Source organism: Triticum urartu, unplaced genomic scaffold (assembly GCF_056163025.1).
Source record: "Triticum urartu cultivar PI428250 unplaced genomic scaffold, HENAU_Tu73 scaffold2, whole genome shotgun sequence".
NCBI lineage: Eukaryota > Viridiplantae > Streptophyta > Magnoliopsida > Poales > Poaceae > Triticum > Triticum urartu.
This window is the reverse complement of record NW_028260368.1, coordinates 5,991,646-6,014,807: the sequence shown is the minus strand read 5'-3', so window position 1 is coordinate 6,014,807 and position 23,162 is coordinate 5,991,646. Positions and strand designations below refer to the sequence as shown.

The window sequence follows — 23,162 nt, the reverse complement described above, 5'->3', positions numbered from 1 at the left end:
GAGTAAAATAAAAATTCCGCGGGTCCTTTCCGCTCTAATCAGATAAAGGGGGGTAAGGACCCGCTAAGCTCCTACTTTTTCATGTTTACAATCTGGTCCCTCCGATTACTATAGAGATGAACCCAATCCAGAATATGAACCATAAAAGAAAACACCTACTAAACCAATCACAGCAATACCAGCTACAGTACCTATCAGCCAAAGAGGAATTCTTCCAGTAGTATCGGCCATTTCCCCTACTTTCCTCCACATTTTATCAATTGGTCATGCTAGAGACAAAAACAGTCATGGGTAGTTATAAGGATGGTATCCTTCCAAATGGGATAAGAGAATTCTTATTAGTCTCTTTCTTTCTCTCAATTGAAGAAGTAATTGGAAAATAAAACAGCAAGTACAAAAATGAGTAATAAACCCCAGTATAGACTGGTACGATTCAATTCAACATTTTGTTCATTCGGGTTTGATTGTGTCATAGTTCTATAGTTGGAATTTGTTTTATCGTTGGATGAACTGCATTGCTGATATTGATCCCAAGAAAAAAACAGTAGGTACAGCTAGTCCGTGAATAGCCAGCCATCGCACTGTAAAAATAGGATAGGTTCGATCTATGGTCATTGAGGGCCTCCTAAAAGGATCTACTAAATTCATCGAGTTGTTCTAAAGAATCAAAACGGTCGGTTATTAACGGAATTCCTTGTCGGCTTTCCGTGAAATACTCGTTTGGCCTAGGACTTCCAAACACGTCATAAGCTAAACCCGTACTGACAAATAACCAACCCGCAATGAATAGGGAAGGTATAGTAATGCTATGAATAACCCAGTATCGAATACTGGTAATAATATCAGCAAAAGAACGTTCTCCCGTGCTTCCAGACATGCTGAACTCCCAAATATTTTTGTACATTCAAAAAAGGAATTGATTCCGTAAAAGATGGGATCGACCAGTAAATAGAAAATTACTGATATTTCATCCTTGTGAGATTGTCAATTTTGTACCAAAGGTGTATTTTGAGTATACCGAATTAGTATAGCTATCCTTCCTATGGCACAGCAATCTGGTTTTGCCTGGTTCCGAAACATAATTACTTTTTTATTTTTTTTTTGTCTATAGGTAAGCTATATGTTATTCAAGGCATCAATAGAAAACCCCATTTTTGTAGGTTCTACTTACTTTTCATTGGCTTCGGAATAATAGAGTAATTCGGAATAGCAGCCAAAATCTTGGGAAAATCTAAGTTAATGATCAATAGGTTTGGATAAATAATTTAGGAAGGATATTCTCATACTGACACAATACAAGGACAAGTATATGTGAAATCTATCCTTTCATAATTCGTAATTCATCCTTGTATTGTTTGTTGGATTAGGTCTAACTTTCTTGACCAAACTGCGAGCGCGGAACTTTACGAGATGAAATAGGGAAAGACAGAAGATAGAATAGAACTTAAAAGGATAATTGAAGTGACTCGTCTTCGAATCTACTTTGGTTGGAGTTCGAAAAAGGAATAAAAATAAAGTAAATTCAAGGAAGAGCTTTCTTTTTTTTTTTTTTTTAACAGCCCCTTGGCAGGTCGTGGAATGCTTTTGTTCTCCTCTTATTCCATATGGAATACAATCAGTTAAAATAAGAAGGAATAGGGGAATATTCGATCGTTCACTCCAAAAAGAGGGTCCTATTGAAAAAGAAATTATCCAAAATAGAAAGAAGTTTTTTTTTTCAAATTCAATTGTTTATTTATCTCTTATTCAAAAATTTCCCTGAAAATTGAATTTCTTTTTTTCATTCAATGGGGTTAGATGATCTAGTTCTTAATATTATTACTTTACTCAATTGACAAATTCCACAACAAATCTCTTGATTCGGAATTAGGGACTCATGTATCATCTGATGAATCCACTTTCTTTTACACTTCTGTATCTTACTCTATCTTGTTTTTTAGTATTATCTAAAATAACTGATGAATTATGAATTTTCCATAACTTAGGTAAATGCTTTACCAACATATGTAGTGTAGTAAAAAAAAATAAATGGAATTTAACTCTTTCATGCTTACTTTAACTAGTTATTTTGGTTTTCTACTGGCTGCTTTAACTATAACCCCAGCTCTATTTATTGGCTTGAACAAGATACGCCTTATTTGAATTGACTGAATAATTATAATTCAGAAAAGAAAAATCTTTCTTTGGGATTCCTGGCATTCTACGACTCTTTTCCAGACTAATTAGGAATTCTTTTCTTGGTCATTGAGATTCGTGGATAATTTAGAGTACTATTTAGGGATAGATCGTACCTCTTTTTTTATCCCCTCGAACAAATCGAAATGATTGAAGTTTTTCTATTTGGAATCGTCTTAGGCCTAATTCCTATTACTTTAGCGGGATTATTCGTGACTGCGTATTTGCAATACAGGCGTGGGGATCAGTTGGATCTTTGATTGAGTCATTTTTTTTTTTTGATTGACCTCCTCCAGACCAGAGAGGAGGTCAAATTGAAATTGGAGTTACAATTCAATTTTGTTAAGTTATTTTACTCTGCTTCGACATAAAATAGATGGAATCACGCTCTGTAGGATTTGAACCTACGACATCGGGTTTTGGAGACCCGCGTTCTACCGAACTGAACTAAGAGCGCTTTCATTCATTCAAAAAGAAAATCTTTTTCTATTCCTAATGTATCTCACGTACGTATAGTCTCCACAAATTCAAGTTATACCCACTTTACTTTAATTGATCTCGTCGCTACTGCCTATAAAGAAGAAAGAAGTAATAGGTAGGGATGACAGGATTTGAACCTGTGACATTTTGTACCCAAAACAAACGCGCTACCAAGCTGCGCTACATCCCTTTTCCAAATTAAATTGTTGTACAATGCCATTGTACACAATTCCTGTCTTCTTTTCCACATCATAATTTTCTTCTTCTTTCTTTCTCTATCTATATATAGAACCCTCGTGTCATTTCTTCTTTTTGGTCTCATATAATTAAGGAATTATATACATATAAAATCCAATATAATTTCGCCTATAAAAGAAGGATTACTTTTCCTTGGTAATATATAGGAAGAAGGGGTCATCTTTTTCTTTTTTAGGGATAGGAAAATTTCGTCGATATGGTTCATTTTATATATAGCATAACAATCTTGGGCAAGAGTTTATGATCATATATGTATTCCAACAAGGAAGGAGGATTTTCAATGCGGGATATAAAAACATATCTCTCTGTAGCACCCGTGCTAAGTACTCTATGGTTTGGTGCTTTAGCAGGTTTATTGATAGAAATTAATCGTTTATTCCCAGATGCTTTGTCATTCCCTTTTTTTTAATTCTAGTTATTGCTATGGGAGGGATAGATTTCTTCGTGATATGACAAAATTTGATCCTTTTCAATCTTTTTTTAGTATCGGAAGGAAAAAGAAAGAAAAGATGGATTGGGTTGAACCTCAGAGTCATTAAAAATTTGGTAAACCCCATTTTTGAAAATAGAAATTCAATTTAAAGGGGTACCCAAGCTAAATAAGGCCTCAGAAATCAGAGCATAGAAAAGGCGGGGCTGGCTAATTAAATGAAAGGATTTCGAACCAAAATCTTTGCTAATTCGACAAGGATTGTATTCTTTAATTATTTCTCTATTTTTATTACTTAATTAAAGAATAAAAAAAAATTATTCTAATGAATTTTATTCTTCTTCTTCGGATTCAAAATAGAAGAATAAAAGAATAAGTAGAAGAATTAAGTTAAGTCAATCCAAAAAGAAAAGGAGGTTCATGGCCAAGGGAAAAGATGTTAGAATCAGAGTTATTTTGGAATGCATCAGTTGTGTTCGAAAAGGTGCCAATGAGGAATCGACGGGGATTTCTAGATATAGTACTCAAAAGAATCGCCACAATACACCCGGACAATTAGAATTCAAAAAATTTTGTCGTTATTGTCGCAAGCATACGACTCATCACGAAATAAAGAAATAGGAACATCGTGTGTTTGATCTTTCCAAACAACAGAAAGAGTAAGAACTTCATATTTAATATATAAAGAAAACATAGTATAGAATACAAAATACAAATCAACTCATCTGATTTCCGGTAGATATTATTTCATATGTATAGAGGGTATTCATATACTATAATATGAATCAAATAAGATATGGATCAAAGAAAAACTACTTCTTCTGGATCCTAAATTAATAAAATAAAGAAGTGAATTTTCAAATTTTCAAATTTTAAATAAGGAATAAATCATGTATACATCTAAACAACCTTTTCTTAAATCTAAGCAACCCTTTAGTAAATCCAAGCAAACTTTTAATAAATCCAAGCAACCCTTTCGTAAATCCAAGCAAACTTTTCGTAAATTCAAGCAACCTTTTCGTAAATCTAAACAACCTTTTCGTAGGCGTCCCCGGATTGGCCCGGGAGATCGAATTGATTATAGAAACATGAGTTTAATTAATAGATTTATTAGTGAACAAGGAAAAATATTATCGAGACGAATAAATAGATTAACCTTGAAACAACAACGATTAATTACTCTTGCTATAAAACAGGCTCGTATTTTATCTTTCTTACCGTTTCGTAACTATGAGAACGAAAAGCAATTTCAAGCCCAGTCAATTTCAATAATTACAGGTTCTAGACCCAGAAAAAATAGACATATTCCTCAATTAACGCAAAAGTACAATTCCAATCGAAACTTAAGAAACAACAACCAAAATTTAAGAAACAACAACCGGAACTTAAGTTCCGATTGTTGATGTTTTATTCGAATTCGAAAGGGCCAGACCTATATATATTATAAAGAAAGTAATCCAGCTCGTTGATTCCTACCACTTAATCTTAATTTATTGTATCTTCCCGGAGTTCCCTCTCCGGGAATTCATCTTTTATTATTCCAGTATATTACTTTATTTATACCTTTAATTGATGATCTTTATTTTATTGGAAATCGTGTAAAGATTATTTGGATTTGATACAGCTACTTGTGCAAGCATTTTACGATTAAGAATCAATTTCTTCTTGTACAGGTTGTGTATTAATTTACTATAACTATCGAATACTTTATATACCCGCGTTGCTGCGTTTATCCGAGTGATCCACAAACGACGAAAATCCCTCTTTTGCCTACCTCTATCTCGATGAGAGGAAACAAAAGCTCTTTTTACCTGTTGGGTAATCATTCGATTAAGTCTTAAATGAGCCCCTCTAAAGTTTGAGGCAAATGAACGCATTTTTGTTCGTCGTCTCCGGGCTATATATCCTCGCGGAACTCTGGTCATTGAATCAAATTAACCTTAATGAATAACTAATGATTTCTCTTCTTTTAGCCACCCTTTTTCTCATTAATAACAAAACTAATTATTCCGATATATAAAATATTAATTCCAATGGCTTTTGCTATAGTAACCTTCCCAACCACGATTTTTTATTCCACTCCGTTCAGTTATTTCTATACGAAATAACAAATTCATTCTAATAATACTAAAAAAAATAGTGGGTTCCATCGTTTCTATGGTTCCCTTTTAAACGGTGAGGCCCTCTCTATACACCGGAGCCCTTTCTTTCATCAAAAGGTATTGCGAACTTGTATAGTCCACATTCTTTGGCTCTACCTATCCATTATAGAGTAAATAGCTCTTTTCACAATAAGAGTTATCCATACAGTGACGGTATTTAATTATGAAAGTTGGCTAAGTAGCTGACCCTGTTAGTCCGTTCTTTTAAGATAAAGGAGCATAAGCCTTTTTCTTTTTATTACTATTTCCTCCGCTTAATGGATAACCATTTGCTACCAATGGGAGAATTGCTTCTTATTTCCAATTTAGATAATTGGATTTGCACCAAAGGAAACCATAAATTCCATATACCATAGAAATCTAGGATAGAGAAGCTATATCCTATTCATTGGTACTAATCATGGATACTTCAATTTTTTTTATATTTGTTTGAAGTCATGATCTGAACGAGTCGCACATACACCCTAGCACATGTTCCTCGACGCTGAGGGCATCCTTTAAGCGCGGCCGTTTTTCGAGCATTTCGTATTGGCTGTCTTGCGTTTCTAATAAGTTGTTTAACCGTCGGCATGTTGTATGTATATAGAAAAAAATGGATTGGTTTAGATCCATCTTAACCTGATGATTGCTCATCATGAAGTCTTTCTATTTTCTATTAAATCGAGGAAAACACGAATTTAGCTGTGAAATAACTTTACAAGAAATCCGGACACTACCAATCCTTAAACATTTCTGGAAACCACACTGGATCAGTATCGCAGTGCTTGTCAATCATTTCATCCCCTACAATATCGACAAGTCCATAAGCTTTGGCTTCGTCTGCTGACATAAAAACATCCCTTTCCATGTCTTCGGATACAACCCAAAAAGGCTTGCCTGTTCTTACTGCATAAACCCTTGTGATCATTTCGCGAACTTTGTGTAACTCTTCTACTTCTAGTAAAAATTCTGGTGTCCTTGCCCGATAATAAGCACTAGCAGGTTGGTGAAGCATAATCCTCGCGTGAGGGAATGCTATACGCTTGGTGGGTTCTCCTCCAAGCAGAATGAAGGACGCCATGGAGGCGGCTATTCCGAGGCATATTGTATATATATCTGGTGTCACCGTTTGCATCGTATCAAAAATAGCCATTCCTGAGATTAGCCACCCGCCTGGGGAGTTTATAAACAAAAAAATATCACTAATTCCATCTTCTATACTCAGATATACCATGAGACCTGTAATATGATTCGTGATCTCGCAACGAATCTCTTGACCTAAAAAAAGTGTCCTTTCTCGATACATAACATTGTATAAGTCAACCCAAGTCGCTTCTTCATCTCCAGGAATCCGGTAAGGTACTTTTGGAACACCAATGGGCATATTAGATTAATATTATTAAATTTAAGTAAGAAAACCACACTTTAATATGGAAACGTAAGAATGGAACAGAAAGAAAGAATCCGCAGTTTATTGTCTTAATTTTTATTCTTATTCTATATGAATATTATAGATTCTATTAATACGTAGATTGAAAGGTTATACATATAAGGAATGTAAGACAGATTGAATAAAGAAAAGGGAATGGGTGATTTGAATGCTAAACAAAGAGGGGTAGCGATCTATTCTTCGTTTTTTCCAAATTGGCCAAGTTACCCATTGCATATTGGCACTTATCGAGTATAGAATAGATCTGCTTCTCTTTCTTCTTATGAACAGAATTGGCTTCTTATTTTTAATGGAATGAAATAAATATTCGCGCTTTCTGACACAGAATCCCCTAGAAGGGTTAGGTACATAGGATATGGATAGTCTTTTTCAATGCGATAAAATAAAGCGACATCGTGTCTATTTTTCTTTGCTAAAGGGGTATTTCCATGGGTTTGCCTTGGTATCGTGTTCATACTGTCGTATTGAATGATCCGGGTCGATTGCTTGCGGTGCATATAATGCACACAGCTCTAGTTTCTGGTTGGGCTGGCTCAATGGCTTTATACGAATTAGCAGTTTTTGATCCCTCTGATCCTGTTCTGGATCCAATGTGGAGACAAGGTATGTTCGTAATTCCCTTCATGACTCGTTTAGGAATAACGGATTCGTGGGGTGGTTGGAGTATTTCAGGAGGAACTGTAACAAATCCGGGTATTTGGAGTTATGAAGGTGTGGCAGGTACGCATATTGTGTTTTCTGGCTTGTGTTTCTTGGCAGCGATCTGGCATTGGGTATATTGGGACCTAGAAATATTCTCTGATGAGCGGACGGGAAAACCCTCTTTGGATTTGCCCAAGATCTTTGGAATTCATTTATTTCTTGCAGGGGTGGCTTGCTTTGGCTTTGGGGCATTTCATGTAACGGGTTTGTATGGTCCTGGGATATGGGTATCCGATCCTTATGGACTAACTGGAAAAGTACAAGCTGTAAATCCAGCGTGGGGTGCAGAAGGTTTTGATCCTTTTGTTCCGGGGGGAATAGCTTCTCATCATATTGCTGCGGGTACATTGGGTATATTAGCGGGCTTATTCCATCTTAGTGTCCGTCCGCCTCAACGTCTATATAAAGGATTACGTATGGGCAATATTGAAACTGTACTTTCCAGTAGTATCGCTGCTGTTTTTTTTGCAGCTTTCGTAGTTGCTGGAACTATGTGGTATGGGTCAGCAACGACCCCAATCGAATTATTTGGGCCTACTCGTTATCAGTGGGATCAGGGATACTTTCAGCAAGAAATATATCGAAGAGTTAGCAATGGTTTAGCCGAAAATCTTAGTTTATCAGAAGCTTGGTCTAAAATTCCCGAAAAATTAGCCTTTTATGATTATATTGGTAATAATCCGGCAAAAGGGGGATTATTCAGAGCAGGCTCAATGGACAATGGGGATGGAATAGCTGTTGGATGGTTAGGACATCCCGTCTTTAGAGATAAAGAAGGACGTGAGCTTTTTGTACGCCGTATGCCTACTTTTTTTGAAACATTTCCGGTTGTTTTGGTAGATGAGGAGGGAATTGTTAGAGCAGACGTTCCTTTTAGAAGAGCAGAATCCAAATATAGTGTTGAACAAGTAGGTGTAACGGTGGAGTTCTATGGTGGCGAACTTAATGGAGTAAGTTATTCTGATCCTGCTACTGTAAAAAAATATGCGAGGCGTTCTCAATTAGGGGAAATTTTTGAATTAGACCGGGCTACTTTGAAATCTGATGGTGTTTTTCGCAGCAGTCCAAGGGGTTGGTTCACTTTTGGTCATGCTACCTTTGCTTTGCTCTTCTTTTTCGGACACATTTGGCATGGCGCTAGAACATTGTTCCGAGATGTTTTTGCTGGTATTGATCCAGATTTGGATGCTCAAGTGGAATTTGGAACATTCCAAAAAGTGGGAGATCCAACTACAAGGAAACAGGCAGTTTGATACACATTGTTATAGTATCTTTCACCTCTCTTTTTTGATTTGACATGGGAAACATCTCCCATCCTTTCTTTGACTCTTTTTCTTTCTTTATATGGGAAATTATCCCAAATGACAAATGAATAGGTGTGGAAGTTATAATTGTAAATAAACCAGGATCGAATCTATGGAAGCATTGGTTTATACGTTCCTTTTAGTTTCGACTTTAGGGATAATTTTTTTCGCTATCTTCTTCCGAGAACCACCTAAGGTTCCACCAACTCCAACTAAAAGAATAAAATAATTTCATTTAAGTAAGAAGTCCCCCTATCTGGGAGACTTCTTACTTAAATTAGTCTCCGTGTTCTTCGAATGGATCTCTTAATTGTTGAGAGGGTTGCCCAAACGCGGTATATAAGGCATACCCAGTAAAGCTTACAAGTAAACCAGATATGGAGATGGCGACTAAAGTTGCTGTTTCCATTTTTATAGAATTTCAAGATTACAATGGATCTACGAAAAGATCGTGTATTTACAACTACAACGGAATAGTATACAAAGTCAACACCAATGATTAAATAGAATTTATGGCTACACAAACCGTTGAAGATAGTTCTAAACCTAGGCCAAAACGAACTGGTGCAGGTAGTTTACTGAAACCCTTGAATTCGGAATATGGGAAAGTCGCCCCGGGTTGGGGGACTACTCCTTTTATGGGGATCGCAATGGCTTTATTCGCTATATTCCTATCTATCATTTTAGAAATTTATAATTCTTCCGTTTTACTGGACGGAATTTTAACCAATTAGGTTTCTACTAACTAAAACTAGGAAGTCAGAGTTTTTCCATCCAAAAAAGCCTTTCTAGTTTAAGATCTACATTTCTAGATATTATGGTAGTTCGACCGCGGAATTTTTTTGTTTCGGTATCTCTGGAATATGAGTGTGTGACTTGTTAGAATTGATCCTATTGATAATACATAGAAAGGGCCTGTTATCTCTATCAAGATGATTCTAATTCGTCAGATATTATTTATTCTAGTATCTGGAACACGAAATAGATAGAGTGGATCAAAAAAAAATGGAACTATGATTCATACTCACTATTAAGACCTCGCAACCAGACTGAAAAATTCAAGTAGTTCTTAAATAAAAATAAAAAAGAAATTTTCTTCCTTCCAATTTTGTTTGCCCAAAAGACAACTTTTTTTCTCTCGATTTTGTCGAGTCATTACACTGATTCAATAAATGATTATCAAGCGGTTCTTATTCGAAGAACCCTTGCCTTTTGTTTAGCTTGAGACTAAATCATCGTGGCTCTAGTATGAATCTAAGGTTTTAATTGAACTGATTCATAGGATCTCAACAAGATAATTTCTATATTACGCATAAAAAAACAAATCCTTTATAGGGAAGAGAAAAGTCAAGAAGCCTCTAATGACCAACATAAGGGAAAGGAAGAAAGAAAGACGCGCCAACTTGAGATTTTTTGGCATTATCATCACAAAGAAGATATTCCGGATTTTTCTTATTTGATATCTTCAAGGCAAATCGACCCAATTCAGTGGCTGATGAAGTTTTGAACCTTTTTTCTAATATTCGTTGAAAATTTTTGTGTTTCTGCTTGAGCCGTACGAGATGAAATTTTCATATACGGCTCTTAGAGGGGGACTCGGGTTAGTTACCTATCTCAATAAAGTATATGATTGGTTTGAGGAACGTCTTGAGATTCAGGCAATTGCAGATGATATAACTAGTAAATATGTTCCTCCCCATGTCAACATATTTTATTGTTTAGGGGGAATTACACTTACTTGTTTTCTAGTACAAGTCGCTACCGGTTTTGCTATGACTTTTTACTACCGACCAACCGTTACAGAGGCTTTTTCCTCGGTTCAATACATAATGACCGAGGCCAACTTTGGTTGGTTAATCCGATCAGTTCATCGATGGTCAGCAAGTATGATGGTTTTAATGATGATCCTGCATGTATTTCGTGTGTATCTCACAGGGGGATTTAAAAAACCCCGCGAATTAACTTGGGTCACAGGTGTGGTTTTGGCTGTTTTGACTGCATCATTTGGTGTAACTGGTTATTCTTTGCCTTGGGATCAAATTGGCTATTGGGCAGTCAAAATTGTGACAGGTGTACCTGACGCCATTCCGGTAATAGGATCGCCTTTAGTGGAGTTATTACGCGGAAGTGCTAGTGTGGGCCAATCCACTTTGACTCGTTTTTATAGTTTACATACCTTTGTACTGCCTCTGCTTACTGCCGTATTTATGTTAATGCACTTTCCAATGATACGTAAGCAAGGTATTTCGGGTCCTTTATAGGGAAGGCATATCATAGAGAATTATAATTATCATATATCATATCGGGTAGGTTTTGGTATTTCATTGCTACAAGCATGGGTTATTGTAAAATAACACATGTCATTTGGATACTTCTCTTCAACTCCAAAGTATTTTTATACAATACAAATAGTTGAAGTTAATTTTACGAAAGAAAAAAGGCGGATTATGGGAGTGTGTGACTTGAATTATTGATTTGGCCATGCAGATAAAGAATTGGATCTGCCACATTAGAATTCACAACCAAAGGTGTCTCCGCATCCAATCAACATGTAAGTCCCCTACCTAGGAAGGATAGGCTGGTTCACTTGAGGAGAATATCTTCTATGATCATACCGCAACCATGTCATCCATGAACAGGCTCCGTAAGATCCCATAGAGTAGAAATGGAATAAGTCATGTGACATGATCCAGTTCTCTATTTATTACACTTACCTTTTTATTATAGTATGGAAATGCATTCATTTTCTTTGCATCGATTGTGATCCGCAATACTATCGGAGTAAAAGAAGGGATCTAAGGAAGAATGTAGGCTAAACTTTTTGATTTTTTATTAGTAACAAGTAAATATTTTGTTTGGAGGTAAGAAACTTGCGATATTGAGGGGATAAATACCAACTAATCAAGAGACATGAGACAATCCACAAAGCAATTGATCATGATCAAATTTGTAAGCCCACTTGGATATTGAGCATTTACCCATAAGAATAGGATTATTTTCAATGAGTAGTTGTAGGTGCAACTTCGGAAAAGAGAATCTGATAAAGCTTTTCTTGCCTAGAGTCATTGAGTCATTATAAACCTTAATTCTATTAAGGATCTTCCGCGGTCTTATTTCTTTCACTCTTGCTCGAGCCGGATGATGATAAATTCTCATGTCCGGTTCCTTTGGGGGATGGATCCTAAAGAGTTCACCTATCCCAATAACAAAGAAACCAGACTTAAATGATCCTGTATTAAGAGCTAAATTAGCTAAAGGGATGGGACATAATTATTACGGGGAACCCGCATGGCCCAACGATCTTTTATATATTTTTCCAGTAGTAATTCTAGGTACTATTGCATGTAATGTAGGTTTAGCGGTTCTCGAGCCATCAATGATTGGTGAACCGGCAGATCCGTTTGCAACTCCTCTGGAAATATTACCCGAGTGGTACTTCTTTCCCGTGTTTCAAATACTCCGTACGGTACCCAATAAGTTATTGGGCGTTCTTTTAATGGTTTCTGTGCCAACAGGCTTATTGACAGTACCTTTTCTAGAGAATGTCAATAAATTCCAAAATCCATTTCGCCGCCCAGTAGCTACGACCGTTTTTTTAATCGGTACTGTAGTAGCTCTTTGGTTAGGTATTGGAGCAACATTACCCATTGATAAATCATTAACTTTAGGTCTTTTTTAGATATTTTTTGATTCATTCAACCGTGAAGTACCATAGGTATCTAGGAAATAGTTACTTCCAAGTGAATCTTCCCTAGATACCTAAAATCCATTTTATTATGATCCATTTCGCGAAAATATAGATTGTACCAAAGATGCTAAATTGTTTTCTTTTTATTCTAACTCGAAAAAGAAGAAGAAAAAAAATTGCAATGGATTTAAAACGAGAGTTTATTCTTAAGTAAATCAATTGGGAGATGCTTCTCTAGAGTGTCCCATATATGTTTTCTATCTTCCATACGAAAACTGTCAATTCTCAGAAGATCTTCTTCAGTCTTACTCAAAAGGTCCAATAGTGTATGTATATTGGCCCTTTTTAGACAATTATACGTTCTAGAAGTCAATTCTAATTGATCAATAAAAATACAATTCAATGGAATTCCTTTTTTGTTTTTCTTTAGATTAGTTAATCTTTTTTGAAAAGTAAAAAGGGGTGGAGTAAACCTGTTTTTATTTTCTTCGAAACTAGCGCCCTCTTCCTCCGCGTGTAGAAAAGGAAGAAATAAATCAATCAAATTACGAGAAGCCTCATAAAGTGCTTCCTTAGGGGTTAAACTTCCATTAGTCCATATTTCTAGAAAAAGTATCTCGTGTTTTTCATTTCCATTCCCACAAGAAAAAATACTATAATTCACATTTCGAACAGGCATGGATACAGCATCTATAGGATAACTTCCATCTTGATAGTTCTTTCTGAGTTCTGTCTGATATCCACGATCTCTCTTGATCTGTAAATCAATACAGAAATCAATGGGCTCTGTCAAGTTAGCTATAGGTTGTGCCGTATCAACGATTTCTACGGAAGGCGGTAAGATGATATCTTGAGCAGTTATGTATCTAGGACCTTTGACGCAAATGGATGCGTCTCTAACTCCATAGAGATTACTTCTCAATACAATTTCTTTCAAATTTAGTAAAATTTCTTGTACGGATTCTTCAATACCTGCTATTGTAGAATACTCGTGCGGCACGCTCCCAAATTTTGCACGTGTGATACATGTTCCTTCTATTTCTCCAAGTAAAGCTCTTCGCAAGGCAATACCGACGGTGTCCGCTTGACCTTTTCTAAGCGGGGACAGAATGAAACGACCATAATAAAGGCGCTTACTATCTACTCTTGATTCAACACACTTCCACTGTAGTGTTTGAGTGGATCCTGCTACCTCCTCTCGAACCATAATAGACTAGTATTATTATTTTATCATTGAATCGTTTATTTCTCTTGAAATGAAAGTTGAAAGCGGGTTAATTCTTTTACAGACGTCTTTTTTTAGGCGGTCGACATCCATTATGCGGCATAGGTGTTACATCGCGTATACAACTTAATCGCACACCACTTTTAGCAATGGCTCGTAATGCGGCATCTCTTCCACTACCAGCGCCCTTTACCATAACTTCTGCTCGTTGCAAACCTACTGTACGAATAGCATCTACTGCTGTTCTTTGACCAGCATAGGGTGATGCTTTTCTTGAGCTTTTGAATCCACAAGTACCGGCCGAGGACCAAAAAACCACCCGACCTTGTGGGTCTGTAACAGTTATAATGGTATTGTTGAAACTAGCTTGAACATGAATAACCCCTTTTGTTATTCTACGTGCACTCTTCCGTAAACTAAAACGTGCATTCCTACGTAAACCAATACGCACTTTCTTACGTGAACCAATTTTTGGTATAGCTTTTGCCATATTTTATTATCTCATAAATATGAGTTAGAAATAAAAAAAAGAAAAAAAGATACAAAGATATCCGTTTCAGGGTAAAATAAACCCTTTACTTTAATTATTTTAAATGAAATTATTTTATTTGGAATTGGAACATTTCCGCGGGTACTTTTTTTTACTTTTTAGAAAGTAAAGTTCTTTTTCGAAAGATTACCCCTGTCTTTGTTTATGCTTCGGATTAGAGCAAATGACTCTAATTCGTCCACGCCTACGAATCAGTCGACATTTTGTACAAATTTTACGAACGGAAGCTCTTATTTTCATATTTCCGTATCCTTTTTTAAACTATGAATCTAATCTTTTGGAAAAAATAAGTCTCTTCGCTTGAATTTTAGAACTTAGAATTTATTACCCTAGAAAAAAAAAGAAAAACCTAATCCTTTGAATCTTTGGTATCCTTCAAATCTTCGCTATCCTTCAAATCTTCGCTATCCTTCGAGTCTTCGATACGCTTCGAATCCTTATGGGGAAGTCTATAAATTATACGTCCCTTGCTTGAATCATAACGACTTACTTCAATTTTGACCCTATCCCCCATCAGTATTCGTATAGAACTAGACCGTATCTTTCCTGAAATATAGCCTAGGATGATGGTGTCATTCTCTAGCCGAACGCGGAACATTCCATTGGGTAGGGCTTCCGTAACTAAACCTTCGAAAGTTACTTTTGCTTCTCTCGGGTTTTTTTTTTCTCTCCTATTTTTTTTTTCTGTCATATTTTTTTTCTCCTATTTTTCTATTTTTATTTTAAAAATAGGAAGGGCGAGATAGAATTCGAGCACTATAGGCGGGGCGATTACCATATATAACATAAGACTTCTCCCCCAATTCTGTTTAGTCGAGCTTCTCGATCTGTCATTATTCCTCGAGAAGTAGAAAGAATAGCAATTCCCATTCCACCCAAAACTTTAGGAATTCCTTGATAGTTGGTATAAATTCGTAAGCCGGGTCGGCTGATACGCTTTAAAAAGGTTCTTGTTCTATATATTCCTTTTATAGTCTTTCTCTTTTGATGTCGCAAAGTTGAAACCAAGAAATATCTGTTACGTTCCTGATGTTTCCGAACACTTTCAATAAAACCCTCTCGTAGAAGTATTTTAACAATGTTTTCGGTAATATTTGTAGATACTACTCGAACTGTTCCTTTTTTATTCATGTCCGCATTTCTTATAGAGGTTAGTAAATCAGCAATAGTGTCCTTGCCCATAAGACTCTAATTCTAGGTTCCTCCTAATTTTTCTATAATCAACATGTTTTCTTTTTTTTTTTTTCATTTTGGATTTTAAAACATATACGTAAAACACAATCTACTAAATTAATTCTTTGGTCTCAATTTCGCCTACTAGTATTTATAATACTTCAGGAGCTAATGAAACTATTTTGGTAAAATTCAATTCTCTCAATTCCTCGGCAATCGCGCCAAAAACTCGAGTTCCTTTTGGATTGCCTTTTTGATCAATTATAACCGCAGCATTGTCATCATAGCGGATTATTATACCGTCTTCGCATTTGAACTCTTTACATGTACGTACAATTACAGCTCGAATTACTTCGGATCTTTCTAGAGGCATTTGGGGCAATGCGTCTTTGATTACAGCAACAATAACATCACCAATACGAGCATATCGCTGATTACCAGCAGCTCCTATGACTCGAATACACATCAATTTTCGAGCTCCACTATTATCTGCTACATTTAAAAGGGTCTGAGGTTGAATCATATTATTTTGATTTCAATTTGTTATTTCAATGCAAAAGGATGAAAGAAATATTGTCTTTCCAGAAAGAAAAACCGAGCATTTTTTTTTATCTTCCATACCCCTTTTAGGGTTCTATATCTCTAATCGAATAAATTGACTTCGTATGGGCATTTTACTGGCAGCTATGGAGATAGCTGCTCTAGCTACAGTTTCAGATACTCCCCCCATTTCATAAAGTATACGACCAGGTTTAACAACGGATACCCAATATTCGGGGGACCCCTTTCCCGAGCCCATACGTGTTTCCGTGGGTCTTAGTGTAACCGGTTTGTCGGGAAATATACGTACCCATATTTTTCCACCACGACGTGCATATCGTGTTATTGCTCTTCGTCCTGCTTCTATCTGTCTCGCCGTGATCCAAGCGGGTTCAAGTGCTTGAAGAGCATATCTACCAAAACAAATACGATTGCCTCGGCAGGATTTTCCTTTCATTCTTCCTCTATGTTGTTTGCGAAATCTGGTTCTTTTGGGGTTATAGTCGATGGTTCTCTTTCTTAGTTCCATCTCTACTGCAAAACTGGACATGAGAGTTTTTCTCATCCAGCTCCTCGCGAATGGAATCAGAAAGCATGTAAATTTCTCTAATTCATAATATTCCAAAATATTACGGTACGGATAGATACACATTAATAGATAATAGAAAAAGTTCGGTTTTTTTTATATTGAATTTGTTAAAACAGAAAAATATAATATATAGTCAAAAAAGAAGATCTAGAATATATCCAGATGTGTGTGTATATTTATCTAAATTCTATATTTATAGATAATGTAATCCTTCTTAAAAAAATCCTTATTTTTACTCTTATTGAATCGCGGTAAAGTATTCTAATTCAATAAGAATTTCGCGGGCGAATATTTACTCTTTCCTGTCTTATTTGTTAATTTATAAACTTACCAAATAAGACAATTTTTTTGGTTTGTTCCGCCATCCCACCCAATGAAGTGTTAGGATTCTTTTCAATAAAATCCTATGGAATCATAGGTTCTGTCGTTCCCACTGCTTCTCCTTGAATGGTTAGGTCTGAATCCCGCAACGGAGCTTCCAAAAAATTTCTTTCCGAGTTAATTTTCTCAGTTTTATTAACCCGGGCGGCTCTTTATTATTGCTTTAAATTTGTAGTTCTTGTTTCAAGTTACAATTTTTAATTCTCTATTATTTTTATTATATTGATGCTTTATCACATTGCCTTTTATGATGTAATTCATAGACCATACATAGTGGAATCCTATATCTTATTTATTTCCTCTTCCTTCTTTCTATCATCCCTCCCTTTATCCACATCCCTTTAGTTTTGCTTCACAACCTAGAATCCCTTTTCTTTTTTAGAGAAAAAATTGCAGTTGCTACAACTATATGACACATCTACTCATTTATGTTATGATAGAGGTATTTATTCATATAGTGACTGTTTCTTAGTTAGGATCTCGACAATACGAAGCAATAGGTTGGTTATTAGTTAATTTTCTATAATTACTAAGTTTTTTTCTTAAAAAAAAGAAAAAAATAACGAGTCACACACTAAGCATAGCAATTATATTAAATGATTTATCAATTTTCATTAAATCTTATAGAAAGAGGTATAATTTCTTCTTTTGCAGGGATTTCAGGAAAAAAGTCTCTTGTCATTTTTTATTCTATCAATGGACAGAATCCGAAGACAAGATTACTTATTCTTCGTCTACGAATATCCAAATTTTTACACCTAATACTCCATAGATAGTCCGAATTGGATAGCAGCAATAATCAATTTTAGCGCGAATTGTTTGGAGGGGAAGTCTACCCTTTTTAATAGATTCGGCGCGTGCAATTTCTTTTCCTCCGAGACGACCCGCAATTTTTACTTTTACTCCCCTTATATCTGCTTTTTTAGTTAATTCAATGGCTTTTTTCATTGCCTTTCGGAATGAAACTCTATTTTTTAATTGGAAAGCTATATATTCTGCAAGAATGTTAGGCTGTCTATAAGGTTCTTTAACTTTTTCGATAGAAATATTAAATCTCTGGTTTACAGAGTTAATTTCCTTTTGTAGATCTTTCTCTAATTCTTCGATTGCTCCTTTTTTCTTTAATAAATTTGGGAATCCAATATGGATTATGACGTGGATCGTATCGATTTCTTTTTGGATTTCTATATGTGTAATTACTTCGGAACTTGAACCTGAGTCCATTTTTCTATTATGTGTAATTACTTCGGAACTTGAGTCTGATTCTATTTTTCTATTCGAGCCCTTTTTCCTATTCTTTTGTATATAGTTCTTGATACAATCCCTTATTTTTTTATCTTCCTGTAGACCTTCAGAATAATTTTTTGGTTGTGCGAACCAAAAGGAATGGTGTTTTTGGGTTGTACCAAGTCTGAAACCGAGTGGATTTATTTTTTGTCCCATATTTTTCTATTCTATATTTTTTTTACTGGGAATCGAAATCTTAGATGGATCTAAAGGTTATTTAGATTTCTTTACTATATTTAGTACAATTGTTATATGACACATGCTTTTTTTTATGGGGAAACTACGTCCTCGAGCTCGAGGTCTGAATTTCTTCATAATAGTACTCCTACTGACTTCGGCTTTAGTAATAAATAAATTCGCTTTGTCGAAATCCCTATAATGAGTAGCATTTGCGGCTGCCGAATAAACCAACTTTAAGATGGGATAAGATGCTCGATAGGGCATGAGGTTCAGTATCATAACAGTTTCCTCGTAGTAACGCCAGCGAATCTCGTCAAGAACTCTTTGTGCTTTGAAAACAGACATAGGGATACGTTTTTGTGCTTTGAAAACTCTCTCGAACTTAAGTAGACGATCGGTTGGAACTTTCCTTGCGAGTTTCCTTAGCCCACTTTTCTTCTTCTTTATCCTAGGGATATACTTTACTAGTTTGAAACTTGTCATAAATAAGGTTATTCCCCGCCTACCTTTACTTTATTTTGAATCTTTTTTTCTTCTTAATCTTTCTATTCAGAATTCAGTTAACGACGAGATTTAGTATCCTTTCTTGCATTTTCATAACTCGTGAAATGCCGAGTAGGCACGAATTCCCCCAATTTGCGACCTACCATAGGATTTGTTATGTAAATAGGTATATGTTCCTTTCCATTATGAATCGCGATTGTATGGCCAACCATTGTGGGTAGAATGCTAGATGCCCGGGACCACGTTACTATTGTTTCTTTCTCCTCCTTCATATTGACCTTTTCTATCTTTGCCAATAAATGATGAGCTACAAAAGGATTCGTTTTTTTTCGTGTCACAGCTGATTACTCCTTTTTTCCTTTTTAAAGAGTGGCATTCTATGTCCAATATCTCGATCGAAGTACGGAGGTCAGAATAAATAGAATAATGATCAATGGAAAAAAGAAAAAAATCCTTTAGCTGGATAAGGGGCGGATGTAGCCAAGTGGATCAAGGCAGTGGATTGTGAATCCACCATGCGCGGGTTCAATTCCCGTCGTTCGCCCATCGCATTATTGCAAATTCCAAAAATGCAATTTTCCATATTCCTAGTTACGTATTTACTTACGGCGACGAAGAATAAAACTATCGCTATATTTTTTCCTTTTCCTAGTTCTTCTTCCAAGCGCAGGATAACCCCAAGGGGTTGTGGGTTTTTTTCTACCAATGGGAGCTTTCCCTTCACCGCCCCCATGGGGGTGGTCCACAGGGTTCATAACTACCCCTCTTACTACGGGGCGTTTACCTAGCCAACACTTAGATCCGGCTCTACCCAAACTTTTTTGGTTCACCCCAACATTACCCACTTGTCCGACTGTTGCTAAGCAGTTTTGGGATACTAAACGGACCTCCCCAGATGGTAATCTTAAAGTGGCCGATTTACCCTCTTTTGCAATGAGTTTCGCTACAGCACCTGCTGCTCTAGCTAATTGCCCACCCCTTCCACGTGTGATTTCTATGTTATGCATGGCCGTGCCTAAGGGCATATCGGTTGAAGTAGATTCTTCTTTTCTCTCAAAAAACCCCTTCCCAAACTGTACAAGCTTCTTCCAAAGCATACGGCTTTCTAGATGTATATGACGATCTCTAGACAGATGGATCTTATATGAATCATATGATGAAGTACCACATGAGTGGATATATAGGAAAGGAATCCAAATCTGCCGAATCGCTCATGTTATGATCTTCTACATCCTAGGTCTCTGCGTTCCGTCATCTGGCTTATGTTCTTCATGTAGCATTCAGATCGAATGACTCTATGAAATTACGTCGATACTTCCACATATTATGGGTAACGTAGGAGACATCCCTATTTTCCCCCGGGGGTCTTAATTACCACTGCTTAGCTTTCAATTTGCCTCTGACCATCAAATTAAATGTGAATAACCCGTCCTCCTCTCTTTGAAACAAGGGGCGCTTCCGGTTCTGTGCGTGCTTCAAACAATTTTGTCTTCTCCATATTACCATATCTCTAGAGCCAATAATTTTCTATGAGGAACTACTGAACTCAATCACTTGCTGCCGTTACTCAACAGTTTTCTGTTGAGGTCTATCCCGTAGAGGTAGTCAAATTGGATCAGTGATCGATTTCTAGGTTTCGTCGTAAACCTAATTGGTTACTTCCAATTACGTAAATCAATAGTTCAAACCGCACTCAAAGGTAGGGCATTTCCCATTGATATAGGAACTTTTGTACCAGAAACAATAGTATCTCCAATTATAGCCCCTCTGGGATGTAAAATATATCTCTTCTCACCATCCCCATAGTGTATGAGACAAATGTATGCATTTCGATTAGGGTCGTATTCTATGGTTACGATTCTACCAGATATGTCTTTTTGATTCCGTCGAAAATCTATTTTACGGTATAGGCGCTTATGACCTCCCCCTCTATGCCTTGCGGTAATGATTCCTCTGGAATTACGACCTTTACCACAACGGTGCCGTCCATGGATCAAATTATTTCGTGGATTGGATTTCACTTGCCTGTCTACGGTTCCCTTGCGTGTGCTCGGGATAGGTGTTTTGTATAAATGTTTCGCCGTATTATTAAGTATTCTCCTTTAGTTTTTTTCTCTATCTAGAAGTGGAATAGAATAACCCGGTTGAAGGGTAATGATCATACGTCTGTAATGCATTGTATGGCCCAGAATAGGTCCTATTCTTCTACCTTTTCCAGGTAGTCGATGGCTATTCACAGCTACCACCTTAACACCAAAGAAGAGTTCGACCCAATGCTTTATTTCTGTCTTAGTGAATCCCGATTCGACATTAAAAGTATATTGATTCTTTCCCAATAAACGAAGACTTTTTTCTGTAAATACTGCGTATTTGATTCCATCCATAAATCGACTTTCCCTCCTATGCTCTGAGTTCCAGTATCGATAAGAATTCGAGTTCTTATTGTTCTTATGTTATGGTATGAATATACCATACCAATTCGTTATGTATGGATGATGGATGAGATTCCATGGATAGAGAGCCAGTTCCAATAGACTTATGGAATGTTCCCGTTCGTGTGCATCCAGCAGGAATTGAACCCGCAAATTTACCAATTATGAGTTGGGCGCTTTAACCATTCAGCCATGGATGCTTAACAGGGATCATCGTACATCGTAAATAACCAATTTTCATATAGAAAGACATATCATAGAAAAATGAAATCGAAAATATTCCGAGATGGCAAATATTCGGAGATGACTATGAAAACACCTCTCTGGATCCTCGAATTGAAAGAGAGATTGAGAGGGATCAAGAATCCTAATTCTCGCTATTTGGAATGGATCCAATTCTATTGAGTCTGACTCATAGTGATCATTTCTCTTTAGCAAAGAATGACCTTGGTTATCAAAGGATTGAACAACCGGGATCCATTTACTTATGATACCTAGTTGGCATTGATAACAAGGATCTAATGAATTATGAGTTTAATAGATCCTCTTTAGCAGAAAGACGTATATTCCTTGCTCATTATCAGACAATCACTTATTCCCAAACCTCGTGTGGGACTAATCGTTTTCATTTACCATCTCATGGAAAACCCTTTTCGTTCCGCTTAGCCCTATCGGGTATTTTAGTGATAGGTTCTGTAGGAACTGGACGATCCTATTTGGTCAAATACCTAACGAAAAATTACGATTTTCCTTTCATTAAGGTACGAGGGCTTCTTATTCCACAAGAACGAAAGCACCTTTTCATTCTTTCATATACTAGGGGTTTTTACTTGGAAAAGACAATGTTCCATACTAAAGGATTCGGGTCCATAACCACGAGTTCCAGTGCACTAGATCTTGTAGCACTTAGCAACGAAGCCCTATCCATTAGTATTCCACATAAGAAATCCATTCTAGAAAAAAATACAATTAGATTAGCTCTTCATAGACAAACTTGGGGTTTGCGAGCCAAGGTAAGATCGGCTCGGGATCATGGGACCCTTTTCTATCAGATAGGAGGGGCTCTTGTACAAAATAGACTTACTAAGTAATAACCCCATAGAATCTATCTATATAAAGATAAAGAGGCAATCGTGTCAGGAAGCGGGTTTTTCTTTGGCCAAAAGGTACTTCGAACTTGGAACGAGCATGAAGAGATTAACGAGACTTCTTTCTCTTTTGAGTTTTTCTGGCGGACCTGCCGCGCAAGATCTTTGGTCTTCCCCTGGAACCGATGAAAAAAAGTGGATCGCTTCTTATGTACTCGCTCAGAATGATTCTTCTCTATCTATAGTTCATGGCCTATTAGAAGTAGAAGGTGCTCTGGTGCAATCCTTACCGACAGAAAAAGATTGCAGTCAGGTTGATAATAGTCGAGTGACATTACTTCGTCGGTCCGAACTAAGGAATCTGTTAGAAATGTTTTGAAATGGATATTGTTCTCTCTTTGATCAGGGATTGCTATATGAAAAGAAGTGGAGTTTGAAAAAGGGAACGGAATGCTCAAACCGGAACTGCTAGAGGAACGAATTTTCAATAGCATAACTTGGGCTCCTAGAATATGGCGCCCTTGGGACAATCTATTTGATTGCAGGGTTTTGTTCCGAAGCAAAGATATCCGCGGAGGCCGGTTC

General features: G+C 36.5%; 2 non-coding genes across 2 annotated transcripts; both read right to left on the bottom strand.

Moving 5' to 3' along the window:
* Nucleotides 1-2,558: 2,558 nt before the first annotated feature.
* Nucleotides 2,559-2,632, bottom strand: TRNAW-CCA (transfer RNA tryptophan (anticodon CCA)). Its single transcript has one exon. It is a non-coding gene; the product is annotated as a tRNA-Trp (tRNA).
* Nucleotides 2,633-2,771: 139 nt separating this feature from the next.
* On the bottom strand, nt 2,772-2,845 carry TRNAP-UGG (transfer RNA proline (anticodon UGG)). Its single transcript has one exon. It is a non-coding gene; the product is annotated as a tRNA-Pro (tRNA).
* Between the last annotated feature and the right edge of the window lie 20,317 nt (nt 2,846-23,162).